Source organism: Oncorhynchus mykiss, chromosome 7, assembly GCF_057628025.1.
Source record: "Oncorhynchus mykiss isolate SJ-2025 chromosome 7, ASM5762802v1, whole genome shotgun sequence".
Taxonomy (NCBI): Eukaryota; Metazoa; Chordata; class Actinopteri; order Salmoniformes; family Salmonidae; genus Oncorhynchus; species Oncorhynchus mykiss.
Window position 1 is genome coordinate 7,315,001 of NC_143028.1, and position 15,000 is coordinate 7,330,000.

Genomic DNA, 15,000 nt, shown 5'->3' on the forward strand with positions numbered 1-15,000 from the left:
AGGAGGAGAGGAAATAGACATGGAAGGAGAGGTTGAGAGGTGGAGGAGAGAGAGGAGGAGAGAAATAGACATGGAAGGAGAGGTTGAGAGGTGGAGGAGAGAGAGGGAGAAAGGAGATAAGGTTTTATTTAGGCCCATTTATTTGCAAGGTCTTACTACATCATCACTGAATCGTCATTAGACCACAAGTGCAATCACTGAAACTTGATTGGTTGGCAGACGTCATCAATTAAACATGAATGGACCATAGACGTAATCAGTGACTGACTGGATGGTGAATGACAGCCCCCCATGTTACAGAGAGGTTACTGGCTGGATGGTGAATGACTGGATGGTGAAGGACAGCCCCCCATGTTACAGAGAGGTTACTGACTGGATGGTGAATGACAGCCCCCATGTTACAGAGAGGTTACTGACTGGATGGTGAATGACAGCCCCCCATGTTACAGAGTGGTTACTGACTGGATGGTGAATGACAGCCCCCATGTTACAGAGAGGTTACTGACTGGATGGTGAATGACAGCCCCCCATGTTACAGAGAGGTTACTGACTGGATGGTGAATGACAGCCCCCAGGTTACAGAGAGGTTACTGACTGGATGGTGAATGACAGCCCCCCATATTACAGAGTGGTTACTGAATGGATGGTGAATGACAGCCCCCATGTTACAGAGAGGTTACTGACTGGATGGTGAATGACTGGATGGTGAATGACTGCCCCCCATGTTACAGAGAGGTTACTGACTGGATGGTGAATGACAGCCCCCATGTTACAGAGAGGTTACTGACTGGATGGTGAATGACTGGATGGTGAAGGACAGCCCCCCATGTTACAGAGAGGTTACTGACTGGATGGTGAATGACAGCCCCCATGTTACAGAGAGGTTACTGACTGGATGGTGAATGACAGCCCCCATGTTACAGAGAGGTTACTGACTGGATGGTGAATGACAGCCCCCCATGTTACAGAGAGGTTACTGACTGGATGGTGAATGACTGGATGGTGAATGGGGGCTGTCATTCCCTGGATAAGAGGAACAGGACGGAGAGGAAGAGGAAGAGGAGGGAGAGGAAAAGGAGGGAGAGTAAAGGGAAGATGAGGGAGAGGATGAGGAAGAGGAGGGAAAGGAAGAGGCTTCGCTCCAGCCTGTTAAATCAATAATAGTTTATATTTTAAAGTAACTCTCTCTCTCTCTGTATCTCTCTCAATACAATCCAAGGGGCTTTATTGACATGGGAAACATATGTTAACATTGAAGCAAGTGAAGTAGATATTACAGAAAATTGAAATAAATTATACAAATGAACACTACAAATGTCATATTTTGTATATATACAGTGTTGTAACGATGTGCAAATGGTTAAAGTACAAAAAGGAAAATAAATAAACATAAATATGGGTTCTATTTACAATGGTGTTTGTTCATCAAACACCATTTCCCTTTTCCAGTGTCCCTTTTCCAGTTTTCTTGGTGAACCCAAGAACCCGCACAAGTCACAAATCTTGCTGCTGTGATGGCACACTGTGGTATTTCACCAGTTTATCAAAATCAGGTTTGTTTTCTTTTTTTCTTTACTCCTTTTTTCTCCCCAATTTTTGTGGTATCCAATTGGTAGTAGTTATTGTCTTGTCTCATCGCTGCAACTGCCGTACGAGGCGAAGGTCAAGAGCCATGCGTCCTCCGAAACACAACCCAACCTAGCAGCACTGCTTCTTGACACAATGCACATCCAACCCAGCCGTACCAATGTACTGGAATGTACTGACTGGAAGCCAGCCGTACCAATGTGTCGGAGGAAATACCATACACCTGGCGACCTGGTCAGCATGCACTGTGCCCGGCCCACCACAGGAGTGTGCGATGAGACAAGGATATTCCTGCCGGCCAAACCCTCCCTAACATGGACGACGTTGGGACAATTGTGCGTTGCCCCATGGACCTCCCGGTCGTGGCCGGCTGCGACAGAGCCTGGGCTCGAACCCAGAATCTCTGGTGTCACAGCTAGCACTGCGATGCAGTGCCTTAGACCACTGCGCCTTAGACCACTGCGCCACTCGGGAGGCCCTAAATCGGGTTTGTTTTCAAATTCTTTGTGGATCTGTGTAATCTGAGGGAAATATGTATTTCTGATATGGTCATACGATTGGCAGAAGGTTAGGAAGTGAAGCTCAGTCTCCACCTCATTTTGTGGGCAGTGTAGCTTGTCTTCTCTTGAAAGCCAGGTCTGCCTACGGCGGCCTTTCTCAATAGCAAGGCTATGCTCACTGAGTCTGTACATAGTCAAAGCTTTCCTTAAGTTTGGTTGTCATGGTGGTCAGGTATTCTGCCACTGTGTACTCTCTGTGTAGAGCCAAAAATAATTCTAGTTTGCTCAGTTTTTTTGTTAATTCTTTCCAATGTGTCAAGTAATTATCTTTTTGTTTTCTCATGATTTGTTTGGGTCTAATTGTGTTGCTGTCCTGGGGCTCTGTTCACAATCACAAACAAACGCCACAGAGCCCCAGGACCACCTTGCTTAGGAGGCTCTTCTCCAGGTTAATTTCTCTATAGGTGATGGCTTTGTTATGGAAGGTTTGGGAATCGCTTCCTTTTACATAGGTGGTTGTAGAATTGAATGTTCGCAGCTTTGTGGAAGTTACCTGTGGCGCTGATGTTTAAGCCGAGGTATGTATAGTTTTTTTGCGCGCTCTAGGGCAATGGTGTCTAAATGGAATTTGTATTTGTGGTCCTGGCGACTGGACCTTTTTAGGAACACTATTATTTTGGTCTTACCGAGATTTACTGTCAGGGCCCAGGTCTTTCAGAATCAGTGCAGAAAGTCTTAGGTGCTGCTGTAGGCCCTCCTTGGTTGGTGACAGAAGCACCAGATCATCAGCAAACAGTAGACATTTGACTTCAGATTCTAGTAGGGTGAGGCCAGGTACTATAGATTTTTCTAGTGCCCTAACCAATTTGTTGATATATATGTTGAAGAGGGTGGGGCTTAAGCTGCATCCCTGTCTCACCCCATGGCCCTGTGGGAAGAAATGTGTGTTTTTTTTGCCTATTTTAACCACACACTTGTTGTTTGTATACATGGATTTTATAATGTTGTATGTTTTTCCCCCAACACCACTTTCCATCAATTTGTATAGCAGACCCTCATGCCAAATTGAATCGAAGTCTTTTTTTTAAATCAACAAAATACAGTGGGGGACAAAAGTATTTAGTCAGCAACCAATTGAGCAAGTTCTCCAACTTAAAAAGATGAGAGAGGCCTGTAATGTTCATCATAGGTACACTTCAACTATGACAGACAAAATGAGAAAAATCCAGAAAATCACTATGTAGGATTTTAATGAATTTATTTGCAAATTATGGTGGAAAATAAGTATTTGGTCAATAACAAAAGTTTATCTCAATACTTTGTTATATACCCTTTGTTGGCAATGACAGAGGTCAAACGTTTTCTGTAAGTCTTCACAAGGTTTTCACACACTGTTGCTGGTATTTTGGCCCATTCCTTCATGCAGATCTCCTCTAGAGCAGTGATGTTTTGGGGCTGTTGCTGGGCAACACCGACTTTCAACTCCCTCCAAAGATTTTCTATGGGGTTGAGATCTGGAGACTGGCTAGGCCACTCCAGGACCTTGAAATGCTTCTTACGAAGCCACTCCTTCGTTGCCCGGGCGGTGTTTTTGGGATCATTGTCATGCTGAAAGACCCAGCCACGTTTCATCTTCAATGCCCTTGCTGATGGAAGGAGGTTTTCACTCAAAATCTCACAATACATGGCCCCATTCATTCTTTCCTTTACACGGATCAGTCGTCCTGGTCCCTTTGCAGAAAAACAGCCCCAAAGCATAATGTTTCCACCCCCATGCTTCACAGTAGGTATGGTGTTCTTTGGATGCAACTCAGCATTCTTTGTCCTCCAAACACGACGAGTTGAGTTTTTACCAAAAAGTTATATTTTGGTTTCATCTGAGCATATGACATTTTCCCAATCTTCTTCTGGATCATCCAAATGCTCTATAGCAAACTTCAGACGGGCCTGGACATGTACTGGCTTAAGCAGGGGGACACGTCTGGCACTGCAGGATTTGAGTCTCTGGCGGCGTAGTGTGTTACTGATGGTAGGCTTTGTTACTTTGGTCCCAGCTCTCTGCAGGTCATTCACTAGGTCCCCCCGTGTGGTTCTGGGATTTTTGTGATCATTTTGACCCCACAGGGTGAGATCTTGCGTGGAGCCCTAGATCGAGGGAGATTATCAGTGGTCTTGTATGTCTTCCATTTCCTAATAATTGCTCCCACAGTTGATTTCTTCAAACCAAGCTGCTTACATATTGTAGATTCAGTCTTCCCAGCCTGGTGCAGGTCTACAATTTTGTTTCTGGTGTCTTTTGACAGCTCTTTGGTCTTGGCCATAGTGGAGTTTAGAGTGTGACTGTTTGAGGTTGTGGACAGGTGTCTTTTATACTGATAACAATTTCAAACAGGTGCCATTAATACAGGTAACGAGTGGAGGACAGAGGAGCCTCTTAAAGAAGAAGTTACAGGTCTGTGAGAGCCAGAAATCTTGCTTGTTTGTAGGTGACCAAATACTTATTTTCCACCATAATTTGCAAATAACTTCATAAAAAATCCTACAATGTGATTTTCTGGATTTTTTTTCCTCATTTTGTCTGTCATAATTAAAGTGTACCTATGATGAAAATTACAGGCCTCTCTCATCTTTGTAAGTGGGAGAACTTGCACAATTGGTGGCTGACTAAATACTTTTTTGTCCCACTGTATGAGAAGACTGCCTTTGTTTTGGTTGGTTTGTTTGTCAATTTGGGTGTGCAGGGTGAATACGTGGTCTGTCATACGATAATTTGGTAAAAAGCCAATTGGACATTTGCTCAGTACATTGTTTTCACTGAGGAAATGTACGAGTCTGCTGTAAATAATAATGCAGAGGATTATCCTAAGGTTGCTGTTGACGCATATCCCACTGTAGTTATTGGGGTCAAATTTTCCTCCAATTTTGTGGATTGGAGTGATCAGTCCTTGGTTACAAATATTGGGGAAGATGCCAGAGCTAAGAATGATGTTTTATTATAGCCAATTGGAATTTGTTGTCTGTATATTTTATAATTTCATTGAGGATACCATCAACACCACAGGCCTTTTTGGGCTGGAGGGTTTTTATTTTGTCCTGTAGTTCATTCAAGGTCATTGGAGAATCCAGTGGGTTCTGGTAGTCTTTGATAGTTGATTCTAAGATTTGTATTTGATCATGTATATGTTTTTGCTGTTTGTTCTTTGTTATAGAGCCAAAAAGATTGGAGAAGTATTTTACCCATACATCTCCATTTTGGATAGATAATTCTTTGTGTTGTTTGTTTAGTGTTTTCCAATTTTCCCAGAAGTGGTTAGAGTCTATGGATTCTTCAATTACATTGAGCTGATTTCTGAAGTGCTGTTCCTTCTTTTTCCGTAGTGTATTTCTGTATTGTTTAGTGATTAACCATAGTGAAGGCATAGACTCAGGTTTTCTTGGTCTCTATGTTTTTGGTTGGATAGGTCTCTCAATTTCTTTCTTAGGTTTTTGCATTCTTCATCAAACCATTTGTCATTGTTGTTCATTTTCTTCTGTTTTCTGTTTGAAATGTTTAGATTAGATAGGGACGCTGTGTAATGCGTCTGTGTGTAGCTGGTGAGATGAGTCAGGCACAGGACAGCAGATATGAGTAATGAAAGCAATTTTACTCAAATAATATAACAATACCTGTCATACAAGGCCACAAATATGAACCGCAATATAATAAACAATTACTCACAAACAAACATGGGGGAACAGAGGGTTAAATAATGAATAAGTAATTGGGGAATTGAAACCAGGTGTGTAAGACAAAGACAAAACAAATGGAAAATTAAAAGTGGATCGGCAATGGCTAGAAGGTCGGTGACGTCGACCGCCGAACGCTGCCCGAACAAGGAGAGGGACCGACTTTGGCGGAAGTCGTGACAAGCTGAGAGGTCAAATATACTGTTAACATTTTCTACTGCCAAATGTACACCTTCACTATTAGGTTTCCACACTACATTCCTTCTATCTATAGCATTTTGTATTATTTCTCAGTTCCTTTGGCTTTGATGCCTCATGATTGAGTATTGCTCTGTTCATGTATACTGTGATTTTTCTGTGGTCTGAAAGGAGCGTCAGTGGGCTGACTGTAAACGCTCGGAGAGACACTGGGTTGAGGTCAATGATAAAGTAGTCTATAGTACTACTGCCAAGAGATGAGCTACAGGTGTACCTACCATAGGAGTCCCCTCGAAGCCTACCATTGACTATGTACATACCCAGCGTGCGACAGAGCTGCAGGAGTTGTGACCCATTTTTTTGTTGGTTATGTTGTCATAGTTGTTCCTAGGGGGGAATGTGGGGGAGGGAACGCTGTCACCTCCAGGCAGGTGTTTGTCCCCCTGTGCGCTGAGGGTGTCAGGTTCTTGTCCGTTTTTATTAAAACAATTTATTTCACCTTTATTTAACCAGGTAGGCCAGTTGAGAATAAGTTCTCATTTGCAACTGCGACCTGGCCAAGATAAAGCAAAGCAGTGCGACACAAAACAACACAGAGTTACACAGGATAAACAAAAGTACAGTCAATAACACAGTAGAAAAGTCTATATACAGTGTGTGCAAATGGAGTAAGGAGGTAAGGCAATAAATTGGCCATAGAAGCAAAGTAATTACAATTTAGCAAATTAACACAGAAGTGATAGATGTGCAGATGATGATGTGCAAGTAGAAATACTGGTGTGCAAAAGAGCAAAAAAGTAAATAAAAGAAATATGGAGATGAGGTAGTTGGATGGGCTATTTACAGATGGGCTATGTACAGATGCAGCGATCGATAAGCTGCTCAGATAGCTGATGCTTAAAGTTAGGGAGGGATATATATAAGTCTCCAACTTCAGCGATTTTTGCAATTCGTTCCTGTCATTGGCAGCAGAGAACTGGAAGGAAAGACGGCCAAAGGGGGTGTTGGCTTTGGGGATGACCAGGGAAATATACCTGCTGGAGCGCGTGCTACGGGTGGGTGTTGTTATGGTGACCAGTGAGCTGAGATAAGGCGGAGCTTTACCTAGCAAATACTTATAGATGACCTGGAGCCAGTGGGTCAGGCAACGAATATGTAGCGAGGGCCAGCCGACGAGAGCATACAGGTCGCAGTGGTGGGTGGTATATGGGGCTTTGGGGACAAAACGGATGGCACTGTGATAGACAGCATCCAGTTTGTTGAGTAGAGTGTTGGAGGATATTTTGTAAATGACATCGCTGAAGTCGAGGATCGGTAGGATTTTACGAGGGTATGTTTGGCAGCATGAGTGAAGGAGGCTTTTTTTGCAAAACAGGAAGCCGATTCTAGATTTAATTTAGGATTGGAGATGCTTAATATGAGTCTGGAAGGAGAGTTTACAGTCTAGCCAGACACCTAGGTATTTGTAGTTGTCCACATATTCTAAGTCAGAACCATCCAGTGTAGTGATGCTAGTCAGGCGGGCGGGTGCGGGCAGCAATCGGTTGAAGAGCATGCCTTTCGTTTTACTAGCGTTTATTACGAGCAGTTGGAGGCCACGGAAGGTTTTGTCATTTAGGTCGCCACAGACTAGTACATGTCCCTGGGCCTGGAGAATATGTCTTCATTAAAGTATGGGGATTCTAGTGGGGAGGATATAGTGTCACGTTCGTTATAAAGATTGGACCCAAGGCATAGCGTGCTGTGCATACGTTCTTATTTATTTAAAGAATGAACACTGAACAAACTAACACAACAAAACGAAACGTGAAGCTGTACAAACGAGTGCTGACAGGCAACTACACATAGACAAGATCCCACAAACACCAAAGGGAAATGGCTACCTAAATATGATCCCCAATCAGAGACAACGATAAACAGCTGTCTCTGATTGGGAACCATATAAGGCCAACATAGAATTACAAAAAACCCTAGACCTACAAAACCCTAGACATACAAAACCCTAGAGAATACAAAACCCTAGACAATACAAAACTAGCGTACCCATCCTAGTCACACCCTGACCTAACCAAAATATAAAGAAAACAGAGATATCTCAGGTCAGGGCGTGACATATAGGTAGCACACAGGAGGAAATTTTTCTCTGTTAAGATCATTTCCTTTTGAATTTCTAGCCAAATGTAAAATGTTCCTGTTTTGATTAATTTAATGGAGTGAGTTAGGTCTGCTCTATACCAAATTAGCATACCATTCCTGTTTCACACCTGGTAGTTTGGAGGATGGGACTACCAGCTCTCTGTAACCTAGAGGACAACCAGTGGTTCTGTCTCCTCTATACCATGGTTCTTGTAGGATGACAATGTCTGTATTTCCGATTTCTTTGATGAAGTCCAGGTTCCTGCTCTTTAGGACAAAGGCAGATGACCTCAGGCCTTGGATATTCCAGGATGAGATAGTGAAGGTTTTGTATTCCATAAAGTGTCTAAAGCTTTTGTTCATGTGGTTTGGCCTCAGGTCAGTAAGTGACCTGAGGTTGGGGGGGCACTAGAAATATGACCACTTGGTGGTGTCACAGGTACAGACATAGCCTCGTGGTACAGGTACAGACATAGCCTTGTGGTACAGGTACAGACATAGCATTGTGGTACAGATACAGACATAGCCTTGAGGTACAGATACAGACATAGCCTCGTGGTACAGGTACAGACATAGCCTCGTGGTACAGGTACAGACATAGCCTCGTGGTACAGATACAGACATAGCATTGTGGTACAGATAGAGACATAGCATTGTGGTACAGGTACAGACATAGCCTTGTGGTACAGGTACAGACATAGCCTTGTGGTACCGGTACAGACATAGCCTTGTGGTACCGGTACAGACATAGCCTTCTGGTACAGGTACAGACATAGCCTTGTGGTACAGGTACAGACATAGCCTTCTGGCACAGGTACAGACATAGCCTTGTAGTACAGGTACAGACATAGCCTCGTGGTACAGATACAGACATAGCATTGTGGTACAGATAGAGACATAGCATTGTGGTACAGGTACAGACATAGCCTCGTGGTACAGGTACAGACATAGCCTTGTGGTACCGGTACAGACATAGCCTTGTGGTACCGGTACAGACATAGCCTTGTGGTACAGGTACAGACATAGCCTTGTGGTACAGGTACAGACATAGCCTTGTGGTACAGGTACAGACATAGCCTTGTGGTACAGGTACAGACATAGCCTCGTGGTACAGGTACAGACATAGCATTGTGGTACAGGTACAGACATAGCCTTGTGGTACAGGTACAGACATAGCCTCGTGGTACAGGTACAGACATAGCCATGTGGTACCGGTACAGACATAGCCTCGTGGTACAGGTACAGACATAGCCTTGTGGTACAGATACAGACATAGCCTTGTGGTACATGTACAGACATAGCCTTCTGGTACAGGTACAGACATAGCCTTGTAGTACAGGTACAGACATAGCCTCGTGGTACAGATACAGACATAGCATTGTGATACAGATAGAGACATAGCATTGTGGTACAGGTACAGACATAGCCTCGTGGTACAGGTACAGACATAGCCTTGTGGTACCGGTACAGACATAGCCTTGTGGTACCGGTACAGACATAGCCTTGTGGTACAGGTACAGACATAGCCTTGTGGTACAGGTACAGACATAGCCTTGTGGTACAGGTACAGACATAGCCTTGTGGTACAGGTACAGACATAGCCTCGTGGTACAGGTACAGACATAGCATTGTGGTACAGGTACAGACATAGCCGTGTGGTATAGATACAGACATAGCCTCGTGGTACAGGTACAGACATAGCCTTGTGGTACAGATACAGACATAGCCTTGTGGTACATGTACAGACATAGCCTTCTGGTACAGGTACAGACATAGCCTTGTAGTACAGGTACAGACATAGCCTTGTGGTACAGATACAGACATAGCATTGTGATACAGATAGAGACATAGCATTGTGGTACAGGTACAGACATAGCCTCGTGGTACAGGTACAGACATAGCCTTGTGGTACCGGTACAGACATAGCCTTGTGGTACCGGTACTTACATAGCCTTCTGGTACAGGTACAGACATAGCCTTGTGGTACAGGTACAGACATAGCCTTGTGGTACAGGTACAGACATAGCCTCGTGGTACAGGTACAGACATAGCATTGTGGTACAGGTACAGACATAGCCTTGTGGCACAGGTACAGACATAGCCTCGTGGTACAGGTACAGACATAGCCTTGTGGTACAGATACAGACATAGCCTTGTGGTACATGTACAGACATAGCCTCGTGGTACAGGTACAGACATAGCATTGTGGTACAGATACAGACATAGCCTCGTGGTACAGATACAGACATAGCCTTGTGGTACAGGTACAGACATAGCATTGTGGTACAGGTACAGACATAGCCTTGTGTGAGTGTGCGTGTGCATGCGTATGTGTGTGTTTGTGTGTGAAAGCAAGCTAGTTAACACAAGTAGTTGGGAGGAGGGATGCTGCAAAGTAACCTGAATGCCTGTGGAGTTAGAGTAGCATTCAAGTCTCTATTATTTAACATGTCCTGTGTTTATGCTATTCAAAACCTTTTTCAACCTCTTCACTGCTTTTACACTGGTGTAGAAAGAAAAGCTTTTTGGGGTTACTTGGTGCATGTTCAGTCATCAGAAGTGTCTCTGTTACTCTGTTTGGCGTTTTCAACATCTTGTTAGTTAGATATTCTGTGTCATTGCAAGGTTACAAGAGATGTGAGGTTGGTGAAAATGAAGCATCCACTCCACAAAATAAATGTTGAATAAAAAATGATGCCATTTTTATTTTTGTCTGGTTGTGTCTGGTTATTGTTGGGTCCATGGTAGTGTTCTTTCCCTTTGCATCCTATGTTTCTCTGTGTATTCAGCTGGAATACTAATCTAAGGTCATTTTGGCATCCCGTAATCACCTATAGATCACTTGTTGTGGGCTAATATTGACACATTTGTCTGTAGCCTGACCATTACCCCTGACTCCTCCCATATAGAACATTCCAATATTCCCATTGTCTACTGCCCAGAGGTTCCTCATAGTTATTCACCAGACGTTACCTAGGCAACAGAGGGGTGGCACTGCAGGAGGACTGTCCCAGCTTCATCAACTGAGATGTGTGTGTGTGTGTGTGTGTGTGTGTGTGTGTGTGTGTGTGTGTGTGTGTGTGTGTGTGTGTGTGTGTGTGTGTGTGCTGTGACTCAGCACACCAGTATGCAAAAGAGAGAGATGGTTATCCCTCCACGCCCCCCCAGGGAAACCTTTAGAAGCTGTGACGTGTTTACTTCTCTCTCTCCCTCTTCCTCCTTCTCTCTCTCAATCCGTCCCTCTCTCTCCCTCTCCCTCTTCCTCCTTCTCTCTCTCTATCCATCCCTCTCGCTCCCTCTTCCTCCTTCTCTCTCTCTATCCGTCCCTCTCTCTCCCTCTTCCTCCATCTCTCTCTCAATCCGTCCCTCTCTCTCCCTCTTCCTCCTTCTCTCTCTATCCATCCCTCTCGCTCCCTTTTCCTCCATCTCTCTCTCTATCCGTCCCTCTCTCTCCCTCTTCCTCCATCTCTCTCTCTATCCGTCCCTCTCTCTCCCTCTTCCTCCTTCTCTCTCTCTATCCGTCCCTCTCTCTCCCTCGTCCTCCATCTCTCTCTCTATCCGTCCCTCTCTCTCCCGCTACCTCCATCTCTCTCTCTCTCTCCCTCTTCCACATCTCTCTCTCTATCCGTCCCTCTCTCTCCCTCTTCCTCCATCTCTCTCTCTCTATCTGTCCCTCTCTCTCCCTCTTCCTCCATCTCTCTCTCTATCCATCCCTCTCTCTCCCTCTTCCCCCATCTCTCTCTCTATCCGTCCCTCTCTCTCCCTCTTCCTCCATCTCTCTCTCTATCCGTCCCTCTCTCTCCCTCTTTCCCATCTCTCTCTATATCTGTCCCTCTCTCTCCCTCTTCCTCCATCTCTCTCTCTATCCGTCCCTCTCTCTCTGTCTTCCTTTTATCTCTCTCTCCTTCTCTCCCTCCTTCCATGCAGCTATCTCTCACTGTCTTCCTTCTCTCCATCCCTCTCTTCCTTCTCTTTCTGTCTTGAATCATTTGCAAACCCCCCTCTCTCTTTCTCTCCCTCTATCTGCCTCTCTTCCTCCCTCTCTGCCCCGCCCACCCATGACTCACACCCAAGGGGATCCCTTCATTAGCAGAGGGGTTGATTGTGCTTTTCATTTTCAATAAATGTCTTGTTCCACTATCAAATATAATGGCCTTTTCTGTTGTATACTAGTTTTGTATAACGGTCTAATTGTCATTCTCTGATGAACACACCTACAGTATTAATAACTCCTAGGGTGTTATTAATTCATTATGATTAAGTTTCCATTCGTGTAATCATATATCAGCTTAGACTATCGTTCTGTACAGAGACAGAATAAAGAGAGGAGGATGGAGAGAGAGAGGGGGAAGAGTGCTGTGCTCCTGTGTTACCTATGGAGGGAGCTCTCCTCTCCTCTGCAGAAAACAAAATATCCCTTTCTCTTTATCCTTCTCTGCCCTTTTTTCCGATAACCTCATTCGGAAGGATGTAAAAGGAAATGATTCAGGACAAAGAAATATATAGCATACACACATAAACAGTCCTACAGACAGTATGATCAGCTAATGTATTGATTTAAATATGGTAGATAGCCAACTTCCCTAGGGATATAACACAGCAGCTTCTCTACATAATCTCTCTCTGACTCTCTCTCTCTGTCCCTCTCTGTCTCTCTCTCTCTGTCCCTCTCTGTCTCTCTCTCTGTCCCTCTCTGTCTCTCTCTCTCTGTCTCTCTCTCTGTCCCTCTCTCTCTCTCTCTCTGTGTCTCTCTCTCTGTCTCTCTGTCTCTCTCTCTCTCTTTCTCTCTCTCTCTCTCTCTCTCTCTCTCTTTCTCTCTCTCTCTTTCTCTCTCTCTCTTTCTCTTTCTCTCTCTTTCACTCTCTTTCACTCTATCACTCTCTCTTTCTCGCTCTCTCTCTCTCTCTTTCTCTTGTTCTTTTTCACACACTCATCTGCATATGTAGTAATGAGGCCCTTTGGCATAGAGAGAGAGAGAGAGAGAGAGAGAGAGAGAGAGAGAGAGAAAGGAAGAGAGATAGTGTTTTTAGAGTTTTAAACCATTTGTTCCACTCCTATTCACTACATGGACAGGGAAGGGAGTTTTGGGAGGAAGGGGTGAAGAGGGTGAATGTTTCCTTTTGAAAGCTTTTTTTAACATTGAATTTTTATGTAAATGTAGTCAGGAAGCTTTGATTTATTAATGATCCTCAACAGCAGTTGACCTGGATAAAAACATCAGCACAAAGACAACAAGATGTTTTATTTCCATTCCCCACTGTGCAATGTGTGTGTGTGTGTGTGTGTGTGTGTGTGTGTGTGTGTGTGTGTGTGTGTGTGTGTGTGTGTGTGTGTGTGTGTGTGTGTGTGTGCACTAAAATCAGTAAGTAGATTTAAATAGATGTAGCCCTCTTTCTGCTTGAAGTTCTCTGGTCAACCACATGTGTAGCGTTATGAACATGTGGCGATAGAGCATTTGGGACAGGCAGTGTGCTGGTTGGTATTCATTCATATTACACCACGTACACCACATGCCATACACCAGGTCTGACCATATGGCCAGTAAGTACTGTAGTGTGAAAAGACCTGTTGGTAAGTATGCTGTGGTACCATAACTCTATAGGCCTACAGAGTAACTGGAGAGGATTCAATTAGCTAGATTCCATGCATCCTGCACCTTACTGTGTTGCAGCAGAGGATGATTAGATGCACAGCGCCTTCTTTTTCTGAACACTCTGGCGCCCTCAAGCGGTCAAATCCCAGTTTTACTTTATTTTTCGGCAACCCAATCCTTTGCTGTCGGCTGAAGCTGGAGCTCTCCTGCAGGTATTTAGTATTTTTGAACGTCATCAGATTTGAAAAGGCTATGCCTTCTGAATTTTGAAAAGTAAATTCTCTTTCGGTGTAATATTAATGTCAATGCCTTGTAACTGTCACGGAGAATCACATCGAATTATCATTCTTCAGTGAGTCTGTGTTCGGAAACACAACGTGACCGCAGGAAACCCACCAGATCTACCCGCAGAGGCAGCCACTGACCTGAGCTCGGTAGGCCTTTCATTATTAAACTGAAAACGGTGCGGGTGTACAGTTCAGAGCACTCCGGCTGGCTACTGTATCTCTCCTGTGAATCGACGTTGGTTCATGCATTTTTAAAACTTTAATTATACCACCGAAGCCGATACAGATTCAAGAAAGTGCCCCACTAAGCTAAACGTGATTGAAAATGTGCCAAACTGTTTGTCTTGAATTAATGGTTTTGACCAGACGATTTCATTACTGGGAGAGAGAGACCAACTATAGATGGCTCCTTGGAAAGCACATTGAAACAACCTACCACAGTGGATAACCTCCCCATGAAGGAGGTATTCTCAAGTTTGGGTTTAAAATATTTAGTAAATTTAAACTTGAATTAATCCGGAATGAAGCCCCATTGAGATCACGCATCTCTGCTTCAATGGGGACCTTTCCAGACTTGTCCCTTTATCAGGCAGCAGGTGAAGGACACTCTTCTACCCGGGAAGACGATGACTCACTGCTTTCTACGTTTAAATTGTTTATGACCTGGTTAAAAATAGGCTAGCTTGCAGTTTGGTTAACATTATGAGGAAAATGCCAGTTAGTCTTGAGATATTTTCACGTGGATCGTTTATAGGCTACTCCTCAACTCAAGGGTCATGTTTACTCACAGCGCAGCCGCAGACAGCATGCGATTGGTGGAACTGTAGGCCGCGGTCGCTGCCCATGGTGCTGAAATCAGACGTGGCTTGCTCGGTCAGAAGATCTGCGCTCCCATGTTAATGAATTCAACTGACCAAAAGGATCAACTTTCCCTCGATTTTACAGCCCATCGATTCGTTTAATTGTATTATAG

General features: G+C 44.2%; 1 protein-coding gene across 2 annotated transcripts in view; it reads left to right on the forward strand.

Moving 5' to 3' along the window:
• The window catches only part of LOC110527311 (fibroblast growth factor 14), a 75,411-nt gene that overhangs the window by 31,160 nt on the left and 29,251 nt on the right, over positions 1–15,000 (forward strand). The gene's annotated exons all lie outside the window — the stretch shown is intronic.